The sequence below is a fragment of the Aethalodelphis obliquidens genome, unplaced genomic scaffold (assembly GCF_003676395.1).
Source record: "Aethalodelphis obliquidens isolate GAN/ISIS:26980383/991018 unplaced genomic scaffold, ASM367639v1 scaffold3, whole genome shotgun sequence".
Classification (NCBI taxonomy): Eukaryota; Metazoa; Chordata; class Mammalia; order Artiodactyla; family Delphinidae; genus Aethalodelphis; species Aethalodelphis obliquidens.
The window spans coordinates 30176808-30200668 of NW_020837947.1; the positions used below are offsets into that span (position 1 = coordinate 30176808).

General features: G+C 35.2%; 1 long non-coding RNA gene across 6 annotated transcripts in view; it reads right to left on the minus strand.

The window, feature by feature from the left end:
• Positions 1-23861, minus strand: part of LOC113609180 (uncharacterized) — a 278992-nt gene that overhangs the window by 28908 nt on the left and 226223 nt on the right. For all 6 annotated transcript variants that reach the window (XR_003428538.1, XR_003428536.1, XR_003428537.1 and 3 more), the window contains one exon: positions 9334-9422. This is a non-coding gene — a long non-coding RNA (uncharacterized LOC113609180). The remainder of the gene's footprint in view (positions 1-9333; positions 9423-23861) is intronic.

The window sequence follows — 23861 nt, forward strand, 5'->3', positions numbered from 1 at the left end:
ATAAAAGTAAATTATGATATAAAAAAAAGCATGTTACATTTTACAGTGTATCAGAAAAAAATGTATTGTCGCCTTGGTCCAGTTCTTAAACTGTACTTTTCTTTAATAGGAAATGCTTGGTAAGGAATATATTGTAGGAGAAATTGAGCTCTAACTGAGATGTCAGTGAATTGGAATTTCATTTCCTAAAGAATGTCCCAGAGAAAACAATTGTTAGGGGCTGCTGTGTGAGGCAGAAGCCGTGACACCATTTATCACTGAGTGCCTTCTCAAACTCAAAGTGATAGCAGAGCACTAGGTAGGTCTTACAGGAAATTGTAAACCACTCCCAAAGGGCTGAGAAGACTTATCAAAGCTCCTATCTGAGACAGCCAGGGTTGAGCACTTGGGACTACCTTTGGCCTTTTTCTTGGTAATTCTTCGGTCAAGGTCAGATGCTTAGGGAAACATATTCCACTGTTCAGATGGCTCTAGGTACCCACCAAGTGACATAACAGGGAAGTCATCCTATTGTGTGTGTTTATGTGTGTTTCACCTTCTCTGATTTCTTACTCATTTCATAAAAATCCCTCCCCATTACATCTTTTGGGTCATTTGGCTCAATTCACTGCCTCACATGACATCTGCCTCTTGTAAAAATTTCCTAGCTGTATATTTTCAGTTTAAATGTGTTCATGACAGTTTTACTGTCAAAAAATGAACTTGTTTGTACTAGCATTTGCCAGTTCACGGATGTCTTATTTATAGGATACAAGAGGGCATTTTTCTTCATTTAGAATACATAGATAATGAAATTTCATGGTCTTAAAGTTCTCTTTATCCATAAAAACTATAAGAATAGCATTAATGCAAGATTAATCAACCTCTTATTGGTCAAAATCCAGAACAGAGGAATTCAGTGAATATTTAGAAAAGAAATTCTCACTGCCCAGATCTATTTCTAAATCCTCCATATATTTTAATAACTTAGGTAGCTAAGTGGCTTGTGCAATGCTTGTTGCCCTTATACTTTGCTGAGATATATTTAAATGACTTCCTTTACTGGAAGCTGATTATCACATAGTATAACATGCAAGGGGCTTCTTCTCAATGGAGCAAGAGATCAGTATTTAGCTGCATAATAAATGTATTTATTGATTCAGTGGGTCAGGCTTGTTTATAGCCTCCTATATTTATCAGGCACTGTTGGTCCTGAGAGTATAATGATAATCAATTCAGACATGATTCTTTCTCTTCCTAACCTCACACAAGAATAAACAGATAATTATAATATGAAAACTGAAATATGGGACAGTACCTAGAAGGGATGCTTAACCCATACTATGGGGTCAGAAAAGCTTTCTATTTTCTAAAAATAGAGCTACCATATGAACCTGCAATCCCACTCCTGGGCATATATACGGAGAAAACCATAATTCTAAAAGACACATGCACCTCAATGTTCATTGCAGCACTATTTACAGTAGCCAGGACATGGAAGCAACCTAAACGTCCAGCAACAGAGGAATGGATAAAGAAGATGTAGTACATATATACAATGGAATATTACTCAGCCATAAAAAAGAACAAAATATTGCCATTTACAGCAACATGGATGGACCTAGAGATTGTCATACTGAGTGAAATAAGTCAGACAGAGAAAGACAAATATCATATAATATTGCTTATACGTGGAATCTAAAAAAATGATCCAAATGAACTTATGAACGAAACAGAGATAGAATTACAGATGTAGAAAACAAACTTATGGTTACCAGGGGGTAAGTGGGGGGAGGGATAAATTGGAAGATTGGGATTGACATATACACACTACTATATATAAAGTAGATAACTAATAAGGACATCCTGTATAGCACAGGAAACTCTACTCAATACTCTGTAATGGCCTATATGGGAATAGAATCTAAAAAAGAGTGGATATATGTACATGTATAACTGATTCACTTTGCTGCATACCTGAAAATAACAGAACATTGTAAATCAACTATACTCTAATAAAAATTGAAAAAAAAAAGACCGTCTCTGATCAAGGCTCAGACATCACACAGCATCATTTCTTCAGCATTCTGTTGTTTCCAAATGAATCACAGGGAAAGCCCAGATCCAAGGGAAAGAGATACACAAGGTCGTGAACAAAAGGAGGCAAGGTTGTCTGTGGAGACTAGCTGTTTCAGCAGGTGATGGGAAAAAGGAGGGAAACTGACTTTCAAGCAAGGAGAAATGGCTTTTTCGAGGAATTAGAGAGCTTAGCTGTTCTACATTCTGTGGCAGTGAAATACATTACATTTGCCTCCTTTTCTCTTTTTCTAATATGAATTATACTTGTCCTGTGGGAGTTATTATTTGTAAGATTTTCCTGAGTACACTCAGCCATTTTTCTCCTAAGAATCCTGCACAGCTTTCCCAGAGGGAGGAAGAAACCATGGAAGTCATTAGTCATAATCTGTTGCCATTTGACTCTTGTCCTAGTGGCTCAGAAATCTTTAACTATTTAAACCCAGTATATCAAGCCAAGTTTAACCTATAGAACAAACACTTTCTCTTATGACATGAAAGGACTGTACTGTCTGAATATGACACTCTTGCCAACATAATGAGCTAATATGAACTGGTCTCTGTTATCATTCCATACTATGTCACTCCTTTGTACAATATGAAGTCCTTTCTTAAATGAAGGCAAGCCTCTAATCTTATCCCTTTATTCTCCTGATTCATCGCCTGTCTACTCCTCCTGTTAATCAGAGCCAAGGGAAAACTGGCCAAAGATCTGAGGAGGCTGAGGGGGAGATATTCCAAACACCACAATTTTTAAAAATAAGTCAAACCTAACCTGGAATAATTCATCTGAGATCACCTATTTTTATTGCTAAAGAAAGTGAAGGCAGGATGTTGCCTTCATTTCTAATATATTGAATTTTTAATTTAGGTATAAAAATCCCCTTTGCCACAGATTTTAGGGCCTTTAGGCAAGCAATTTCGAGGTTACAAAATAAAACTATATCCAGTTTTGATTTGTGCCATAAATGGCCTAATCAAAAACAAAGACAATTTTTTTCGCTTCCTGTTCTGTATAGATTTCTGTTCTGAGTTGTTTGCACATTAAATCCACAGTTTATATAAGAAATAACTTCTCACCTGATAGGCCAAGCATTTTTCTCTTGGGGAATCTTTAAAAGTTTAAACAGAATGTATGGTTTTGAGCTCTAGAAGCCATCTTTACTTTCCTGTGTATCAAGTACTCAGCACAGTATTCTTGTGAAACTGTGCATCTGAACATAAATTTCTTTTTGTCTATATAAAAAAATGTTTGCAGTTTCTTCCTAAGGAGGGCATCCTATTTGTCATAAGACCTAAGGAGCAGGTGGAGAGAATAGCCACTGTAAATTTCCCAGTAGAGGAGAGACAGAAGAACATCTTTGGAACCCAGCTACCTAATGTTCAAGTTGAAGTTTGAATGGACTTTAAATTTCTCCTTCTTCCTTCCATTCCTCTTAATCTTCAGCAACATTTACTACACTCACACAGGCCAGGGGTGAATGGGTAATGTTTTGGAATTAGGAATGGATCTGGGTTTCATGTCTGGGTGGCCATACTACAGACCAGAGATGTATTTCACGAATGTAGGAGCCCAGAGATGGAGATGGCTTTGAGGACGTGAGCCCTCTGGACATTTGCAGAAGTCTTGGGGAAGGACTTTGAACTTCTAAAAACATAAATAGGTGTACAAAAGCCAATCTTACTAAGGTCTTAATGGGGTGGGAGATTCACCGAACACCTTTGTTAAATGAAAATGGGGGTAGTAACACAAACTATAGGAGACCTTTTGTAAATTGTGACATCTTCAAAAAAGAAAGGTTGTGTTATTTTTATAATACAATTTCAATAAATATGTGATTTTTATTCTTATCTCTAACTTCATATCTCTAATGGGTTTACAAAAAGGAAAAGAAAAAGAAAGAAAAAATTAAGTCTTTATGAAGAATAGCACACTTTTACATAGAAAATACTAGGTGTGATAAAGAGACCTATTAGGAATTAATCTCTTTATTTGGTAAGTGATATTTTAAAATTAATTAGATACAATATTCTTTCTGTTTGTTAGGAACAACCCCAAACAGTGTCATCAACCTTTAGTATTATTAATGAATATTATTTTACATGTAGGTATCAAAATTAAATGCCTAATGTGAGAATAAAATCAAAACTTTTAATGTATCTGTCTGTAACAATGTGACTAAGGTAACTGACCAAACTATGAGATTATATTTTATAGGAAAAAATTCTTTTTTTTTAGTAGCTGAGAAATAGCTTCATGGAATTTTGGACGATATAGTCAAGTCATATATTTCAACGTATCTTTTTTAAGATTATATATCTTCTATCTGATTATTTACTTGTCAAGTTTGATAGCCATGATTAGAAAGTAACAGTACAGTAAGTCCCCCATATACAAACGAGTTCCATTCCCAGAGTGCGTTCATAAGTCCAATTTGTTTGTAAGTCCAACAAAGTTAGCCTAGGTACCCAACTAACACTATCAGCTATATAGTGCTGTATTGTAATAGGTTTATCATACTTTTCACATAAATAATATGTAAAAAACAAACGCAAAAAATAGACTTTTTAATCAAGGTACAGTATACTACTTTGAAAAGTACAGTAGTACAGTATAACAGCTGGAATACATGGGCTGGCATGGAGTGAACAGGCAAGAAGAGTTACTGACTGGAGGAGGGAGAGGAGGTGGGAGGTGGTAGAGCTGAAGGATCATCAGCAATAGGGGACGCAGGGCGAGCTGCAGTTTCACTCATGCCTGACGCTGATGGCACAGAATCTGGTTCCTTGCTGGATTCAATTCTATCTACGTGCTTGAAAAAACGATCCAGTGATGTCTGGGTAGTAGCTCTTTTTTTCTCATCACAGATGACATGGTAGCACTGGATTGCATTCTGAATGGCTGCTGCAACCTTTGTGGACCATTCTATGTTCGGGTCCTGAGCCTCAAAAACTAACAGTGTCTCCTCAAATAAAGAAAATCCCCTTTCCATTTCCTACATCGTGAATCTCTTTGGTTCTTCAGTTACTTCTTCTTCCTCTTGTCTCTCTGCGTCCTTTCTCTTGGCCTCCAATTCCATCAGGTCTTCAATACTAAGCTCCTCGTGTTGCACAGCAACAGTACTATACAGTAAAGTACACAAAAGCACAACCGCTTGTAGAGGATGCATGCATGTGACAATGTACACCAGACATGTGAACTAACTTATGTGATTGCACATGTGAACGCACGTTTGCATCTTTGAAAGTTCACAACTTGAAGGTTCCTATGTAGGGGACTCACTGTAGTATCTTGGTTAGGTCATTTTTCATGACAATTAAGAAAATAAAATGCCCACAATATTTTGATTTTAAAATCATAGTATTAGTACAACACACTGACCACTAGATGGAGACAAGACCTCCGAGCTTCACCCATGATAGTTTTCTTATTGTGAGTAGAAACCCGCAAAAAAAGAGTTAGGTTAATACAGTACTGGATGTTCAGAATCATAACAAATACGTGTACTAGAAGGTTTCATTTATGCTCAGCATCACAGGTCTTGGAATCTGTTTAATCTGAGGAATGTGGCATGTGTTTACACAAAAAATCTTCTATTATCATTGAGGGTAGTTTCCAAATTAAATAATGATGACTTTAAAAAGGTAGGTTGTTTTATTTTTTCCTAAGTAATTTAGCAATACCTTCAAAGTACATAGGTTTTGTTTGTTTTTTGAAGTTTTATAAAATTGTTTTCAGTGAAACATCAGAAAGAGTTGGTCTATCATTGTATTATTAAGAGGATATTTAGTGTTCAAATGTTAAGCAAACTGCTTGTTTTGACATAAATATAAAACAAATATTTAGGGAAAACTAACATGAATTTACACCCAGGTCCTTAAGTGATATTTCACCACATAACTTAAGTAGGTTTAATACCATCCATAGTCTAGGTACTAAGGATCAGAGTTTGTGCCTTCTATCCAGTGTCCTTAAATTTGCTCACATGGTTTTGCAAAATTATATGCTCTCTCATACATCTTAAAGAAGACATCTACATTTTAAAATCATTTTTGAAGAGTGATATTTCTAGTGTATTGTAAAAAAAGACATAAAATAAAAAATGTTAGGGTACTATTATGTGACTCTTTAATATTCCAGTGGAATCTAAGGTTATAGCTATAGAATCCTTACCATAAACCATTTTAAAAGTGCATAATCAAGCTCTTCATTTTAATGTTCCTTTTTTTCCTTCTTAAACATGTTTTTTCCCTACAGAATATTGTTCTAATATATTTTATGCTTAAAACACCCTACCACAGTCTTCTGGCAGAAAAATATGTATCTCTGCCATTATATTTTATATGCATTTGTTATCTGGTTTTATCTGAACTCTACCTACCTAGAATGCAAACTCCATAGGATAGAAATTTCTTTTCTGTTTGGTCACTGCTAAATTCCTAGCACTTGAGACAGGGCCTAACACAAAGTAGATGCTGGCTAAATATTTTTTGAATGAAGGAAAGTGAAACTTAAAAGTTTTCAACTTTACTATACCATGAGGCTCTATGTTTTAAAAGTTTTGCTTTAGATTAAGTTATCATGACAATTATTATTAACACACAGTTTTTAAAAACAATATAGAGTATATTAAAATGGTAATTATTAAGACAAAAGGTAAAATGTTAGGAATGTAGCTCTCAATGAGACAATGGGCTTTCCTTATTCTCATTATCACATATCCTTGGGGAATATTACTTATTGCTAGAGTGAGAGAGAGTTCAGTATCAATCCTATTTCATTTTTAAATATTCATAGATGTAAACGCTAAAAAAACTTAATCACATACATAAAAATGTGACGGTGACTATTTTTATAGCACTAACACTCAGTTCTTTGAACTACTCTTGACGTTGTGCCAAATATCGCATAGTTACCTGTTACTGAAAGAATTTTATTGATTCATCAGTTAATAGATTAAGTTATTCTTCATTTTTGTTGAAAGTTGAGTATAAAACTACCTGACTGGTATATGACGTTACCCAAAGACACCACCGTTTCATAGTGTCCTTTTATTTGATATCCTTGAAGTATGTACCCCCCTGGATGTGCCTTTCTTTTGTAAAGGAAAAGTGGGCGAGCACAAAAAGGAAGGAGGTAGTAAGGGGAGGACAGGAAGGAGAGCGGGGTTCCCACTTCCATCATGACCTTTAATTGGTTCTCAGGCAGATCGTTTTGAAGAAAGAGTTTAAGTGGAACTAGAGACCTAGAAATGTATTGTCTTAAAACTATGTCTCCTACTACTTACTAAGTTTCTCGCATATACCTAGGTTATCCCAATTTAAGGGTCACTGTTCTAGGCTACCATTTAATTCTGCTGTGACGGCCTGACTCCCACTATTCTGAGCTGATACAGCTCAAGTAGAATAATGTCCTTTCTGACGATACAGTTGTCTCCCCTTATCCTCAGCGGATATGTTCCGAGACCCCCAGGGGATGCCTGAAACCCTGAATAATATTGAACCCTATATATACTTAGTTTTTTCCTATACCTATGATAAAGTTTAATTTATAAATTAGGCACAATAAAAGATTAACAACAACTAATAATAAATTAGAACAATTATAATAATATGCTGTAATAAAAGTTATATGAATGTGGTCTTTCTGTCTCAAAATATCTTGTATAAATTTAATGCCTTTTCTGTCTTAACTAAGCTCTCACCATGCCTAACAGTGGTAACTTTTGCAGTTTAAGGTGTGACAGCAAAACTAGAATGAATTTCTTTTTCTTTCTTCACAATAGCATGGATAGAAGATTTATTCTTACCATAGATCTTAGCAACCTCAGCATATGACTTTTTTCCTTTCCTTATTAAGTCGAGAACGTTCACTTTTTCACTTAAGGGAAGCACTTTACCGCTTCGCTTTGGCATATCCATATTGCCAGCATCACCACTCTTGCGCTTTGGGGTTGTTACCAAGTAAATTAAGGGTGACTTGAACACAGCTCTGCAATATCGTGACAGTGGAGTTGATAACTGAGACAGCTACTAGGTAACTAATGGGCAGTATACGCTGGACAAAGGGATGAGTCACGTCCTGGGCAGGATGCAGTGGGATGGCACAGATTTCATCATGCTACTCAGAATGGTGCACAATTTAAAACCTATGAATTGTTTATTCCTAGAATTTTCCATTTAGTATTTTCAGACCATGGTTGACCCATGGTTTGATCTGCAGGTAACTGAAATGACAGAGCAAAATCACAGATAAGGGGAGACTTCTGTAATGGAAATTGCACCAGTCTGAAATATCCCACAATAATAATATGCAAGTACTTCCTGTCGGGCCAATAATTGAACCATTACACCGAGCATTAATGCACTTATCTGACAGCACATCTTCCCACCTGGAGCCTGGCTGGTCACAAGCCGAGTCATGGACAGCTGTGTTTTCCAAAAGATATTATAGTCATTTGAACCAGAATAAGGTATCTAATTAATATGAGAACTATAATTTATTGAAAAATCTTCATGGTTGTGCAATTAAGTATATTATTTCTAGTTTCCATGGCAATCTAACCTGGTGAGATAGGTATTGTTTTATCTCCATCTGCTAATGAGAAATATGAGGTTGAAAGCTGTTGAGTGACTTGCCCAAGGTCATATGGCACCAGGGCCACATAAAGAGCACAGGTAGCAATGTTCACTTCAAATAGTAACCATAACAATAGTAATAGCAAGTAACCTTTATTGTGCACTATCTACAGCATTCCAGCTTATGAACGTCAAGGATGGAGCACCAAAAGGCCGTGTACTTTGAATCATATTGGTAGCAAGGACGTAACACTAGAAAACCTCTTGCTTAAAATCATACACCTTGAGGAACTTGGCTGTTTGAAATCATATCAAAACTGTAGGTTAAAATCAAGCCAGCTTTAACTTGGAACATATCAGAATGCCAGGTATGTTAAAGTAGTCCTGCTTGAATCTAGGAGCCACTCAGAATTGTCTCCTATTTTTGATAGAGTTCTTCAAGATCTTATGTGCTTGTCTAGAATGGTATATAAGATCTTTTCAGGTTTTGTTTGGATAGGTTGTGTTTCTGAACACAGATATTCCTTGCTTCACAAGTTTAATAAAATTGTATTTTAGAATCATACTACACTCTGGACCAAACATCGTTCTGAGCATTTTAGATGCCAATAATTTAATCCTCATAACAATCCCATGGACCATTTTGATCTCCATCTTACATTTGAGGCAATTGAGGCACAGAGAGATTAATAAACTTACTTGAGGCCATACAGGAAATTGTAGAGCTAAGATTCAACCCAAGCAGTCTGAATCCAGAGCCCATACTCTTATGCAGCGTCATACAGCACCTACAAAATAAAAATTTTTAATTCATAACTATACTAGAAAAATAGAAAGGAAACATTTTACTGACTAGAAACCATGGGAAATAACTGAACTATGAAATGTAAACAGGAGCAGAGGAACATTAGGCAGATAATGGGGTCAGAAGCTGGAGGGGGGTGAATAGAGAGGAGACAGAAGCAGGGGTAACTCTTGGGGTAATTAATTGGGTACAGTAGCAAGATATTCTAGGAGGTCAAACTCCTGGTACATTACTTCTTGGCTATTCAGGATGTCTTCATCCTAGAGGCATCAGTATGTGGGAGCTTGGCTTTGAGAAATGAGGCAGGACTCCAAGTGGCTGGCAAGACCTAGAAGTATGTGTCCTCACACCCAGAAGACCAGCTGCTGATGCACTCTGTCCCATCTTCTTTTATTTTTTTTTTCTTTTTTGGCCACACCTCATGGCTTGTGGGATCTTAGTTCCTTGATCAGGGATTGAACCTGCACCCTCAGCAGTGAATGCACAGAGTCCTAACCACTGGACAGCCAGGGAATTCCCACATTCTGCTTCTAGGACATCTCTTCAAACAGACTGCTGCACAAATTCCAGCACCTCATCACAACACTTAACCCTCTTTGGGTTGTGCAAAACACATACAACAGACAATATAATCAGAAATTTCAGCCACAAAATTGAGTGCACAATCAAGAATCACCAAAAATTTAAGAATACAAAGACAGGGAGCCCATGAATTTGAGTAACCAAATAAATTATACCTGAAAACTCAGAATGATACAAGTAAACACTTAATCTATTAAAAAACAATTAAACATATCATTAAATTAAAAATCTGACCACAGAAATTAAAATTCAAGAGAGTCAGTGCTGGTAGATGAAACAAAACTGGTTGTGTGTCAGTAACTGTTAAAGATAACTTAATGATAGATATGTGGGCTTCATTGTATTTTCTTTTCTATTTCAATATGTTTGAAATTTCCCATGGTAAGAGACTAAAGATCATATCTTAAAAAAGCTAAATAAAAGAATCAACATGATGAAAGATCAAGCCAAATGATTCTTATAGGACATACCACAAAAGATAAAGAAATTGAAAATATGCAAGCAAAATTAGATGACGTGAAAGGTAGATCTAGAAGTTGTGACATCGATTTATAGAAATTACAGAAGAGTGATAGGTCACAAATGCAAAGATGTAATAAATATGAACTGTAGGTTGAAGGAGATACCAAGTTAGATGATGATAGATAGATAGATAGATAGATGATAAACTACCAGCAACACCAAAAATACCTTATGTAGACATCACAGAGAGAAATTTCTGACTACCTGAGTCAAATGGCAGAGGCAGAATTCAAAGGTAGGTCAAATTTAAAAAGTATTCTTCCCACTGCACTACAGGAAAAGCTAGGTTTGTGTTTGTATTTCCTCATTATAAGGCTATTGTATGAATTTATTCTAAAACATTGGTCCCCAACTTGGGGAAAGTACCGCAAATATCTGGAAGTAAAAGAGATTAAAGTAATTTGAAGTTCAAGAATGTGAAATACTAAAATTTCTATGAAAAGCAAAAAATTGCCCAGATTTAAGTTCTTTGTATTATGTTTTTTGTGATGATTCTGAGTTTTTAAAGTAAAGCATATGCTATTTTTGGCATTTTTAACACAAATATCTTCTTCACACCTGTTTTTCTGGTTATGCATATTCTTTTCTCAGTTATGCATAGTCTTATTTTCTATATTTTTGTGGGTCTCTTTCACATAGATATAACCCAAAGAATTCTGTTCAAATATATTATTTTCTAAAATGAGTTTTATTTCCTCATTCACATACGTTATGATTGAAACATTGCTTTAGCTTAACTAGATGATGCATTTACTGTTAGAGACCATGGGTATTTTGTTTGTTTGTTTGTTTGTTTTTCATTTTTCAATGACAAGTGTCCAAAGATAGTGCCTGATTATTTTTGATTGCAATAGATTCTAGCTCTAGGCTTTCTCTTGTCTGCCTTGCCATCCAGGCCAAGGGGTTAATTATCAACTGATATATACAAAATATCTAAAATGCTCAGAACAATGTTTGGTCCAAGCATAACAGGAATCATTAAGACATCATTTCATAATGGTCATTCCCCCTCAAATTCTTTCTCTTCTATGTAAAGGTTTTTGTATATCAGTTTTTCATAGGACAGGGAATAAATAGTAATTTTCTTAACATTTTGAGTACTATTTTTTTTTTTTTTGCGGTACGCGGGCCTCTCACTGTTGTGGCCTCTACCGTTGCGGAGCACAGGCTCCGGACGTGCAGGCCCAGCGGCCATGGCTCACGGGTCCAGCCGCTCCGCGGCATGTGGGCTTTTCCTGGACCGGGGCACGAACCCGTGTCCCCTGCATCGGCAGGCGGACTCTCAAACACTGCGCCACCAGGGAAGCCCTTGAGTACTATTATTAATGATTTGTCAGAAAGGTAAATATACGTAAGTTTAAAATCTTACTATAGTCTTGATCTCTCCTAGAATGGGACTATCCTTCCCCCTGGAAAAAGAATCTAAAGAAATAAAAAGCAATGTGTCATCTGTTGAGGCAAAACTATCACATAAGAAGAGAAGGTGATGGAGCAAGGAAGAGGGAACGAAAATAAAATTAAAATCCTCCCTTAGAATGAGTCTGAAAGTAAAGTTATTAATGAGAGATATTTAAAGGGAAAGTTAGACTTTTGAATGCATTTATCATAAAATGAGTGCTTAGAAAATAGATAAATATAGATTTATTCAAGAAGTCTAGAGAAAGAGCAGGGAGAAACCTAAAGAAAGAAGAAATGATGTTACTATGGAAAAGCAGAAACTCAGAAAATGTAAACAAAGAAACTGTAGAAAAGACCAACAATTAAAATCTGGTTTTTAAAACGGCTAATAATATGGTGAATATTTTACATGATTGATAAAGTGAAAAAAAAGACATAAATAAATAACATAAATAGGAAGTAACTATAGTTCCAATGCAACTTAAAAATAATTCATGAATGTTATTAATGATTTTCGTCCCATACATTTAAATAATTAGGTAAAATGCATAATTTATAGAAGAATTGCCAATAATTTTGTTGAAATTGAAAAAAGAAAGACAATAACAACTAAACCTTGACACAATTAAAGCAATTATTTTAGTATTCTAGAGGGTTCCAAACTCTCCCTCCAAGTAGGGGCTGGGAAATTTTATGTAAGTTTCATATAACCTTCAAGGAACAGGTAACCTGTACTATGTGTAGCCTGTAAAAGAAATGAAAATTGCCAACTGATTCTGTTAGATTAATATATATTGATACCAGAGCCAAACAAATACAGTAAAAGAAAGGTCAATTATATAAACAAACTTCATTGTGAATTTTGAGGTGAAAATTTAAATGAAGTACTAAGAAATTAAATCTAACATTTATTAAGGAATATCCTAGTAGGTTCAAAGAGCAAAGTTATATGATCAACTTAATACTGTTAAAAGAAAATTTAAGAGAATATCTTTATGACCTTAAGACAAAGAAGAATTTCACTATGGATTAATTGAGATATGTTAATTTTAAAAGATTCTTCAGTCAGAAAAAGAACACCCATGAAAGAAGTTTTTAAAAATCTACAATTTGGAATAGATATTTATAACTGTGATATCTAATAAAGGATAATTATGCAGAAATAATAACTCCTATAAATATAGCAAACCCATGCAACGTATTGGAATAGAAGCTGAAATCTAATAAACATTGTGGAAAGAATGCTAGTAAAAAGGGATATTCAAATTTGAAAAACACACTTCAGATTAACAAAATTTACATCTATTGTTAGTAATATCAAGTGTTGGCTAGGATTGGGAGCCTAGTGGAAGTGTAAATGCTATATCATTCTGAAAAGTATTTTGACAATATTAAATAAGTTGAAAATCTAGAGACTATGTTACATATGTGGTCAAAGAAACATGTATGAAAATGTTCATAGCATCATGAGTAGTAGCAAAAAAATGAAAACATTGGATGGATAAATTGTGAAACATCTTGCAGTAGATGTGGTACACCAGGGAAAATGAATGAACTACAGCTGTACATATCAACTTGATTAAATCTTGAATACAACATGAAGTGAAGAAAGGGCATTACTGAAGGATGAATACAGTATGATACCATTTATGAAAAATCTGAAAATATGCCAAGCAACTCTGGATTATTGTGTTGCAATAGTGTAAAAATACATGAGAATGATAACCAAATTTAGGTTGATGATTATCTCTGGGGAGGCAAAGAAGGAGGAAAAAACTGCCGTAAAATGTAAGAGAGGCAGTCAAAAAACATCAATTGCATTTGTAATGAGCTATTTCTTTAAAAAAAATTAGAAGTTGAAGCAAATATGGCAAACTTTCAGAACTTGGTAGAGCTTGGTAGCTGGGTCTTGGTTCCAGACACCTGTTATGGTAAAGTCTTACTTTGTTGTATTTGAAATATGTCATGATAACCAAGGTAAATGCATTTAAAACATAGAAACTGGAAACCATTTTTTTAAAAAATGGGTTTGGGTAAGGGCTGTAAATTGAAGTTGGATTAAAATATTTAACTTTCTACTCTAAAAATCCGGGACCCTCATTTGAAGGAAAGCATGTCCCTATCTTAACCTCAATCTTCTGGCCAGAAGTTTAGGCCTGTTTCCCTGACTTTCTGAATTTTTCCAAATGGGATCTTTCAACAGCGATGATTTAGAGGTCTTATGGTAGCAGAGTCTTTAAACAATGTGATCACTAAGAGGTAAAACTGAAAAGTCAGAAGAAAAAGATTTCATGGGATTCAAAAAGAAGTTTGGATATATATTAAGGAAGAAACAAGACATAAATATACCTTCTATGTGATTGGGGGGAATATTTGTATTTCTTTTTTTAGCTGTTTCTGGAGAAGGCTTTTAAAAGACCTCTTTATAGTCTCTTTTGAGCATTTTGTTTTCTTCTTTTCTGGGCATGGTTAACAAATTAAAGAGCTTATTTCCTCTCCACAGCTGTGTGTCATTGCCTTAGGGACTATTATGGGAACAAATTCTAAAGAAGTTCATTCTGCTGTCTAGCAGAAAGAGCTCTTAACATAAACAAGCTTGCAAACTCCCCGAGGACTGAGCAGATGTCTGTGATCATTCCTGCTGGCTACTCTGTCCTGCCGGCTGACCAGTGTGCATTCCCTGATAGCAGACCCCTGACCTATGAAGTAATGTTGCCCTGAAGATACTGGATGCAAAGACAGGTCTGTAGTAAATTCAGTGAATTTGCTTCTTTATGTGATCCTTAAGTGGTCATGGCTACAACATCCAGGAGTAACCAATGATTGTTCAAATAGACTATATTTTAATCTTACAGATATTTGTTAACTTGTACCATTCTCTTGACAATGAGAAACTCTAAAACTAACGCCCTTTAGCAAGCCAGTATTTTCCAGTAGGGAAAAAAAATGCATATTTTAAAGTTCTGAATTCTTAAGTAGACAAAATGAGCATGATTTCACTGAAGATCCATCCATGAAATGAGAATTTTGTAAAGATTTTTCGAAGTTAACAATATGATGATGAAGCTGTTGCTGGTTTCCTGTAATGTACTAAAGTAACAAGTTTGACTTCAAATATTTAAATAATTTTGTTTGCTTAGACAACCTCACCTTATCAGAAAAGAATTTACTTAACAAGTTTTATTTGCAGAATTGAGCAGGTGAGATTTTGGGAAATGGGATGAGGGTAGGGGTAATATAACTTTCTAGAATGTTAGCCATCTCCTTCAAAGACAAAGGGAATAATTGTGGGTAGTTCAATGTATCTGAGATGGTTCCAGCTTGCTGAAAATGAACTTGATTGTGTATAAAAGTAATAAATCAGACTCCTTCTAACTGCCTTTGGATAATAAAAGGATGTTGGTAAATGGCTTTGGAATATGGTGATCTCAAACTGAGATCTCAGAGTCTTGGACTTTCAGAGTTGGAAGAGTTTTTCATATCAGTATGGAACTGTGGTTCAGGCAGGTTAATGGACTTGGATGACGCCACACATCACAATGGTCTAGATATCTTTTTTTTAAAAAAGGCTTTTTTTTAGAGCAGTGTTAGATTCGCAGCAAAAGTGAGAGGGAGGTATAGAGACTTCCCCTTTACTCTCTGCCCCCGCACATACATAGCCTCCTCCATTATCAACATCTCCCACCAGAGTGGTACATTCATTAAAATTGATCAACCTACACTGACACTTCATAATCATCCAAAGCTCATAGTTTATCTTAGGGTTCATTCTTGGTGTTGTACATTCTATGGGTTTAAACTAATCATAGTTTTCAGTGCTCCACAAATCCTCTGTGCTCCCTTCATCCTTCCCTTCCCCCAACCTCAGGTAACTACTCATCTTTATCTTGTCTCTATAATTTTGCCCTTTCCAGAATGCCATATAGTTGGAATCATACAGTACGTAGCCTTTTCAGATTGGCTTCTTTCACTTAGTCTTTCCATGGCTTGATAGCATAAAGAGTTAAATTTTCCATTGCCGGGACTACCACAGTTTATTTAACCATTTACCTACTGAAGGACATCTTGGTTGCTTCCACGTTTTGGAAATTATGAATAAAGCTACTATAAACATCCATGTGTAGGTTTTAGTGTGGATGTAAATTTTAAACTCTGGGTAAATGCCAAAGAGTGCAGTTGTTGGCTCATACAGTAAGAGTATGTTTAGTTTTGTAAAAAAATGCCAAACTGTCTTCCAAAGCATCTGTACCATTTTGCATTCCTACCAGCAATAAATGAGAGTTTCTGTTGCTCCACATCCTCTCCAGTATGTGGTGTTAGTGTTCTGATTTTGGCCATTGTACTGGATGTGGAGTGGTGTCTTGATGTTTTAATTTGCATTTCCCTGATGACATAGGATGTGGAGCATTTTTTCCTATGCCTATTTGCCATCTGTGTATTTTCCTTGGTGAGGTGTCTGTCTTTGGCCCATTTTAGAATCAGGTTGGTTGTTTTCTTATTGTTGAGTTTTAAGTGTTCTTTGTACATTTTGGATAACAGTCCTTTACCAGATGTGTCTTTTGCAAATATTTTCTCCCAGTCTGCGGCTTATCTTTTCATTCTCTTTACATTGTCTTGTGCAGAGAAGAAATTTTTAATTTTAATGAAGTCCAGTTTATCAATTATTTCTTTCATGGATATGCCTTTGGTGTTGAATCTAAAATGAGTCATCACCATACCCGGGATCATCTAGGTTTTCTCCTGTGTTATTTTCTAGGGGGTTAGTTTTATGTTTTATATTTATGTCTATGATCCATTTGGAGTTCATTTTTGTGAAGGGTATAAGGTCTCTGTCTAGATTCTTGTTTTTTCTTTTGCATGTGGATGTCCAGTTGTTCCAGCACCACTTGTTGAAAAGACTACCTTTGCTCTATTGCATTGCCTCTGTTCCTTTGTCAAAGATCAGTTAACTATATTTATGTGCGTCTATTTCTGAGTTCTCTTTTCTATTACATCGACCTATTTGCCTATTATTTCTCCAAACCACACTGTCTTGCTTACTATAGCTTTATAGTAAGCATTGAAATTGAGTAGTGTCAATCCTCCACCTGTTTTCTTCTTCAGTACTGTGTTGACTATTTTGAGTCTTTTGCCTTTCCATATAAACTTAAAATCAGTTTTCCAATATCCACAGAACAACTTGCCGGAATTTTGATTGGGATTGCAATGAATCTATAGATTAAATTGGGAAGAACTGACCATTTGACAATATTTAGTCTTCCTAGCTGTGAACATGGACTATCTCTCCATTCATTTAGTTCTTCTTTGATTTTGTTCATCAGAGATTTGTAGTTTTTCTCATATGGATTTTGCACATATTTTGTTAGACTTATACCTAGGTATTTAATTTTAGGGGTGCTAGTGTAAATGTTATTGTGTTTTTAATTTCAAATTCTACTTGATCATGACTGTTATGTAGGAACACAATGTACTTTTGTATATTAATCTTGGCTCCTGCAGCCTTGCTATAATCATGTATTAGTTCCTGGAGTTTAGATAACATTTGAAAAAAATACTTAATCACATGTTTAGTTTAGCTTAATTTTCTAAAGATGCTTAATTTTAATAAAAATCTGAACATATTGTTTTAAAACATATATTTAGCAAACACCCATTTATGAATCAGTCTTGACAAAAAGAATGAAAAAAATCAAACTTGAATCTGACCAAGACTCTAGGTCTTACTAATAATTTATAAGAAATTTAAGGGAAAACAGAATATGTTAGATGACATCATGGGCATGTATTAGAAAATTCCAGGGAGGGAAACTCTACTGGGTAAAAGATCTTGTTTCTTTAATACACACACCAATGTTATGAGGGAAACCTTAAATTAAAAGAAATTTAACAGACATATCACTCTAACATGGAACTTATTTATAAAAAGTTGTGTGTTTGGGTGTGAAATAAACAAAGAAACGAGAACACTGATTCTTTATGGCAATTAAGTAACTATTATTAACATATTTTAGGTGTAATAATGGTATTATGGCTTTTTTAGACAGTTACTGTCTTTAAGAAATACAAACGAAAATACTTTTAGATAAAATGATAGATGTCTGAGATTTACTTCAAAACAATCAGGCTAGCGTGGGGTAGAGAGTACATATGGTGACAACTGTTGAGAGTAAGTAATAGGTTCACTGAGTTCCATAAACTATTCTCTCCACATATGTGTATGCTTGAAAATTTCCATGACAAAGATAGAAAAATTCATTGAACACTAACTAAACTAGAATTGCCATGAAGACCAGAATTATGTCTTATCTTAATTATCCTTGCATCCCTAGAACGTGTCTCAATAATTACTTGCATATTTCATAATATTTGATAATTTATGCGTGAATCTGAGGTCTTATATGCAGGAAAATGCCTTCATGAGGCCTCTGAGAGGTGTTCACTATATCTTCACAAGACATGGCAGAAAAAGGCTCTAAAAATAAATTCAGTCTACTTAATGTGTTAATTTCTTTTATGTCCTGATCATGCCTTGATTTAAATGATCTTTTCAATCTGAGGCTGTGAATAATATACTGACTCTTAAAGAAGTCTCCTAAAAACTCTTCTAGTTATTCTGAGAGCTACTTTATTTAAACTTCCAAAATTTTAGTAAGTTAATTGAATAAACTTTTGTTCAGAAATTCAATATCAAAGATGTTATGCTCTGTGCTGGTGGTAAAACAAATAAATCTTTGCTCTTCAAGAAGCTAAGCTCAATGATATAGATGAGAATATTACCCTCTGTTCAGAAAACTACCCAAACATTTTAGGGGTCCTGTGCTCATGATGAGGTATTGGGGACTTGATTTTTTTCCATCTCATCTTACTGCCTTAAAACAGTTATTGCAGCTGAAACTATAGTGGAATTATTTGTTACCTGAATCAGCTACTGTGTTCAGATCACATTATCCCAAGCTATATTACCTGATATATATGAAGAAAGGGTTTCATTATTGATGGCATCCAGGCTTTGGCTGTGGTGTGTTCCTTAATATCTCACCTGGCTTGATAAGCATAGTTAGTTCCTATATTAAATGGCTTATCCTATTCAAAGATAGGCTGAAATAGTGCTAGATATACATTATCATTGTTTGGTTTTGGTGTGTGTGATTTTGTCGGCTTTTTTGCCACTGCCTTAGGTAGAAATCTATTCTAAATTAAGATAGAGTACTGACTAGCCATTTGGAAAATGGTTTCTGTTTTCCAAAGGTTAATTCAGATTTTTATTGCAATATTATTATCATTTCCACTTTTTACTCTATAATCCAGATTTTAAGATTACATTTACAAAATCAGAGGTTATCCTTGAACTATTAAAGAGGGAAAAAAATCCCAAACCCAAGAATGTGGTTATAACTTGGTCTAACCTCCAACCTACACACAAGACAAAATTTTATTAGTGTACGGTTTGTACTGTATGCTCTTATATTTCAGACTGTCATGCTCTAAAAATGTGCTTTTTTTACTTGGATAAGTAATAAAAGTCACCCAATGGCTAAGTTGTTTTATGTCCAACTTCCACTGTGTGGCTGTACGACTTTGCGGAATGATTGATCATTGCCAAACAAGGGCAAAAGTTTACCAACTGTATGTCCTTTAGCAGGGTGTTTGGTGTTTGGGCTCTGTCTCCCACTGAGAATTTTATCCTTACATGTGGTGTGTCTATTTTTTTATTTTACAAGTCCAAGTAACAATTTTATTCTAGTCTACAGAACAGTTTTTTTTTTCTTTTACGTACTTTTGGTGGTTTTAGCAGTGTTCCTTTTGAGCAGCCTTTTAATGAACCCACAAAAAGTTATATTAAAAATAAAATATACACAATAAAACAATAAGCATCTAGATGTTCAGAGCTAAGCAGAGGTGATCTGATTGTGTCTATCACTGAGTAGCTCACCTACTTAAGAATTCACCAGCCGATGTCAGTTTTTCTACTTCGAATTCCCATGTAACTTGCCCAAATCAGAGAGTCCTAAACATACACACACAAAATAAACCCTCTTTTAAAGCCACATCAGGACAAAAATTCAATTAGAAAGCCTAAATGTGTTATCAAATTGACAAGTGCACTAATGAAGTTTATTACTAGAAAATAGGCACTATCTTTCCATGTCTATTTTAAACTTCCTAGAAATACAAATTCCTTTGAAAGAACTAAAGGACAATATCTTAGGGTATGTAAAGAATAGGCAGGGGGCTTCCCTGGTGGCGCAGTGGTTGAGAGTCCGCCTGCCGATGCAGGGGACACGGGTTCGTGCCCCGGTCTAGGAGGATCCCACATGCCACGGAGCGGCTGGGCCCGTGAGCCATGGCCTCTGAGCCTGAGCGTCTGGGGCCTGTGCTCTGCAACGGGAGAGGCCACAACACTGAGAGGCCCGCGTACCAAAAAAAAAAAAAAAAAAAGAATAGGCAGGACCTCATATGCCTCTGACTAAACACCATCCAATCTTCTCAGGAGCTGCCATGAGAGAGGGAATTCTAACTACAGACTGTCATCCTGGAATCTTCTTTTCCATGAACACTTTATTATGCAAGTGCAAGGCCTGCGTATGTCAGTTGCTGAGTCGAGCGTGAGGCATACAAAGATGGACATCTTCTCCAGTGCCAGTGTTAGGCACCTCTGACAAGAGCAGAGCAGTCTGTTGGGCATCCAAACCTCTCAGGTCTACCCCTCCACTTCTACTTATGTTGGAAATAAATTTTGATCCTTGTTTAGGATAAGTTTATGCTTTTAAGGACTTTTTTCTAGCAAATAGATAGACATGTTTTTTAAAATAATGTTAAATTTCACTTTTTAAACTTGCCTTTCTACTTATAAAATTCTAGGATTTTGGAAAAAGGTTTCAATGGGGGATTTTCTAGCTCCAGTGGCAGGCTTAAGAGAAAGTAAAAACTATGTCGCATAAGGGAATGCATAATTGTGAACAAAAACTGAATAAATACTTAATCATGATGACAAAGTTTACTAATATAAATTACGAAGTTGACTATTTAATTAACAATGTAGTATTCAAAATTTAAAGACAGAAGGTAGCAAACTGTGACATAAATGAAAACTTATAGTAACTGGCAGGTCTTAGACTAATGTTAGCTTAACTAGTGGTAGATAGTCTTTGGCCAATCATACTGATACACAGGAAAAAAAGGCATCAGGGCTCTGCCTTAGCAACCTCATTGCCTGGAATCAATTCATTGCCATTAAGAACACCATGAATGTTCTAATGATCTATGGCCAGTGAAAATCCAACAGTCCTCTGGGACTGTTAATGCAGATAATCTTGAATCTGCTAATCCTTGCACCATAACTGACTGACTCTGTATGTCTCTTTCCATGAGAGAGAATCTGAAAGGGTCAAGCTTACAGAAAGCTGCTTTCAGGTCAGATCCATATTCTGAGTTGACTCAATGGTCCCAGGAAGACAGAGTTACATGGGTCAAATCTTGGTAAACTGTGAGTCTATGGTAGTATAAGACTATACTACCACTGGTGGTGTACAGGCACGGCTGGACTTCTATGGCTTTTTAGAAGAATGTAGTATACCCCTACAGAGAAGACTCTGTAGGGGTATGGACTGTCTGGTACGAAAAATATTTTATTATATAGCTACCCATAAATGCCATCATTATATATTTGCTGATAAAATCTACTATATTTCAATATATTTAAAGATTATATAATAAGCATTTGTTATTCAGAATCAAAATTCTTACTACTTGCCCTTTCAGCAAGTAGAGCATAACAGATGATTATTTATTCATTCATTTAACAGATATTTCTTGAGTATATACTACATGGCAGACACTGCTAGATATGGAGAACACAAGGGAGAAAATATAGACATAAAGCTATGGGTCTTGTGGTGGTTATAGAGGTGCAAATTGACACATTTAATTGTGTTAGGCAGGCTATGATAGAGGAAACAAGAATACTCTTCAGTCACATAGGACAGGCATTTATCTGTAACCTGTACAATCTGGGAGGGCTACCTAAAGATAATTACACATGGACCAAACCACAAAAATTAGAATATGGGAGAGGAAAAAATGCAGAATAATGTCCAAGTTCCTTCCTTGAGGAACCAGATGATCGATGGTGACTTTCACTAAAAAGGAAAAAAAAAAAATAGGAGAAAAAGCAAGATTGGGATGAAAAACATGCATTTAGTTCTGCACATGTTGAGTTTGAAGTACTTCAGGAATCTCTAAATGGAGAGGAGCAGTAGGTAGATGGATATACAGTTCTGAATGTAAAGAGATCTATGGTGGAAATGAAGCTCTGGGATTCATCAGCTTATAAAAGATACTTGAAATCATGGGAGTCAATAAGATCACCCAGAGACAGTGGGTAGAATGAGAAAAGAAAAGATGAAAAGGCAAAATCTCAAGGAACATCCTTATGCAAGGGGAAAAGGAAGAAGGAAAACACAGAGACTGGCCAGAGAAGAAACGTAATAGGAAAATTAAGGGTTTTGACAAGAGCCGTTGAATGATAGAAGTAGAAGCCATATTACAGTGACTTGAGGTGTGATTAGACAATGACGGTCAGTATGAACAGACATTTAAAAAATGTATTTGGCTGTCAAAGTGAGGAAAGGCAGGGTGATAATTAGGGGAAAAGGTAGAGATTGAGAAAGATTGTAAAAATGGAAGAGGCTTGTACACATTTAAAACACTGATGAAAAAATCCAGTAGAGAGAGAGGAACTTTACATAGAGAGGAGGTAGACAGTAGAGCAAAACCCCTGAAAGCAGGGGGCGGTTGGGGGCAAGACAAGAAAAAAAGCAATAAGTTTCAGAAAGAAGCAGAAGCAACTTTGTCATTGTAAAGAAAAGAAGAGAAAGAAAAGAAAAAAGACAACAAGATGGTTTGTAAATGCAGATACATATGTAATTTGTGTGTGTGTGTGTGTGGCCTCACCACGCGACTTGCAAGATCTTAGTTCCCCGACCAGGAATCAAACCCCGGCCCCCTGCAGTGGAAGCGCGAAGTCTTAACCACTGGACCGCCAGGGAAGTCCCATATGTAATTTTAATAGTGGCAAGTTCTCATCTTACTGGCAATTTCTTTTAGTATGTTTAAAAATCTACCCATAACCAAGTCTTTACATGGTTGTCATTTATAAACCTTGTTTTACGCTAACATTTTTATCTAACATAACTCATGTAGTTAAATGAATTTTCTTTTTCTGGATAGTTTTTAGAATTTAGCATATTTAAACATTAATTTAAAATATAAAATACACAGGTATACAACACTTTGTATGACATAATCAATTTCACTTTTTACTTCTATCTTACATAATTTCTACCTTTGTACGGTACTCTTAGCTTTGCATAAGGATTTCCCTCTGGTGGATGGAAAATAAATTTAAATTTGAAATTTTAGCTCCAGATTTTAGATTTAGTTGGCAATCTGTATAAATAGTTTGAGAAATGTAGCTTAAGCTGTATTACTAGCTTAAGAAATAAAATAATCAGAAATTCAGGCGAAAATGTTTGCAAAACGATGTTTACTGAATCATTGTTCATAAAATAATACATACCAAAAAATTGTATACAATCTGTAATTCAAACACTCAGAGTGGATGTGTATATTATGACTAACAAAACACATACCCATTTAGAATGTTATTCACAAAGGTTTTAAATAATATAGATACATGCTTACATGACAATGATTGATAAACAAAACAGTATACAAAATTGCACAGATAATAATATTTTTATTATGTTAGTATAAACATGCATTGAGGAAGTATACACGATTATTTGATAAGTTGTTATCTGTTTTGATTCTTACTTTGTTTTTTCTACTTGTATTTTCTAAAATGGGAATGTAGAAGTTTTATAAGCAGAAAAATTAACATTATATTTTGAGAAATATA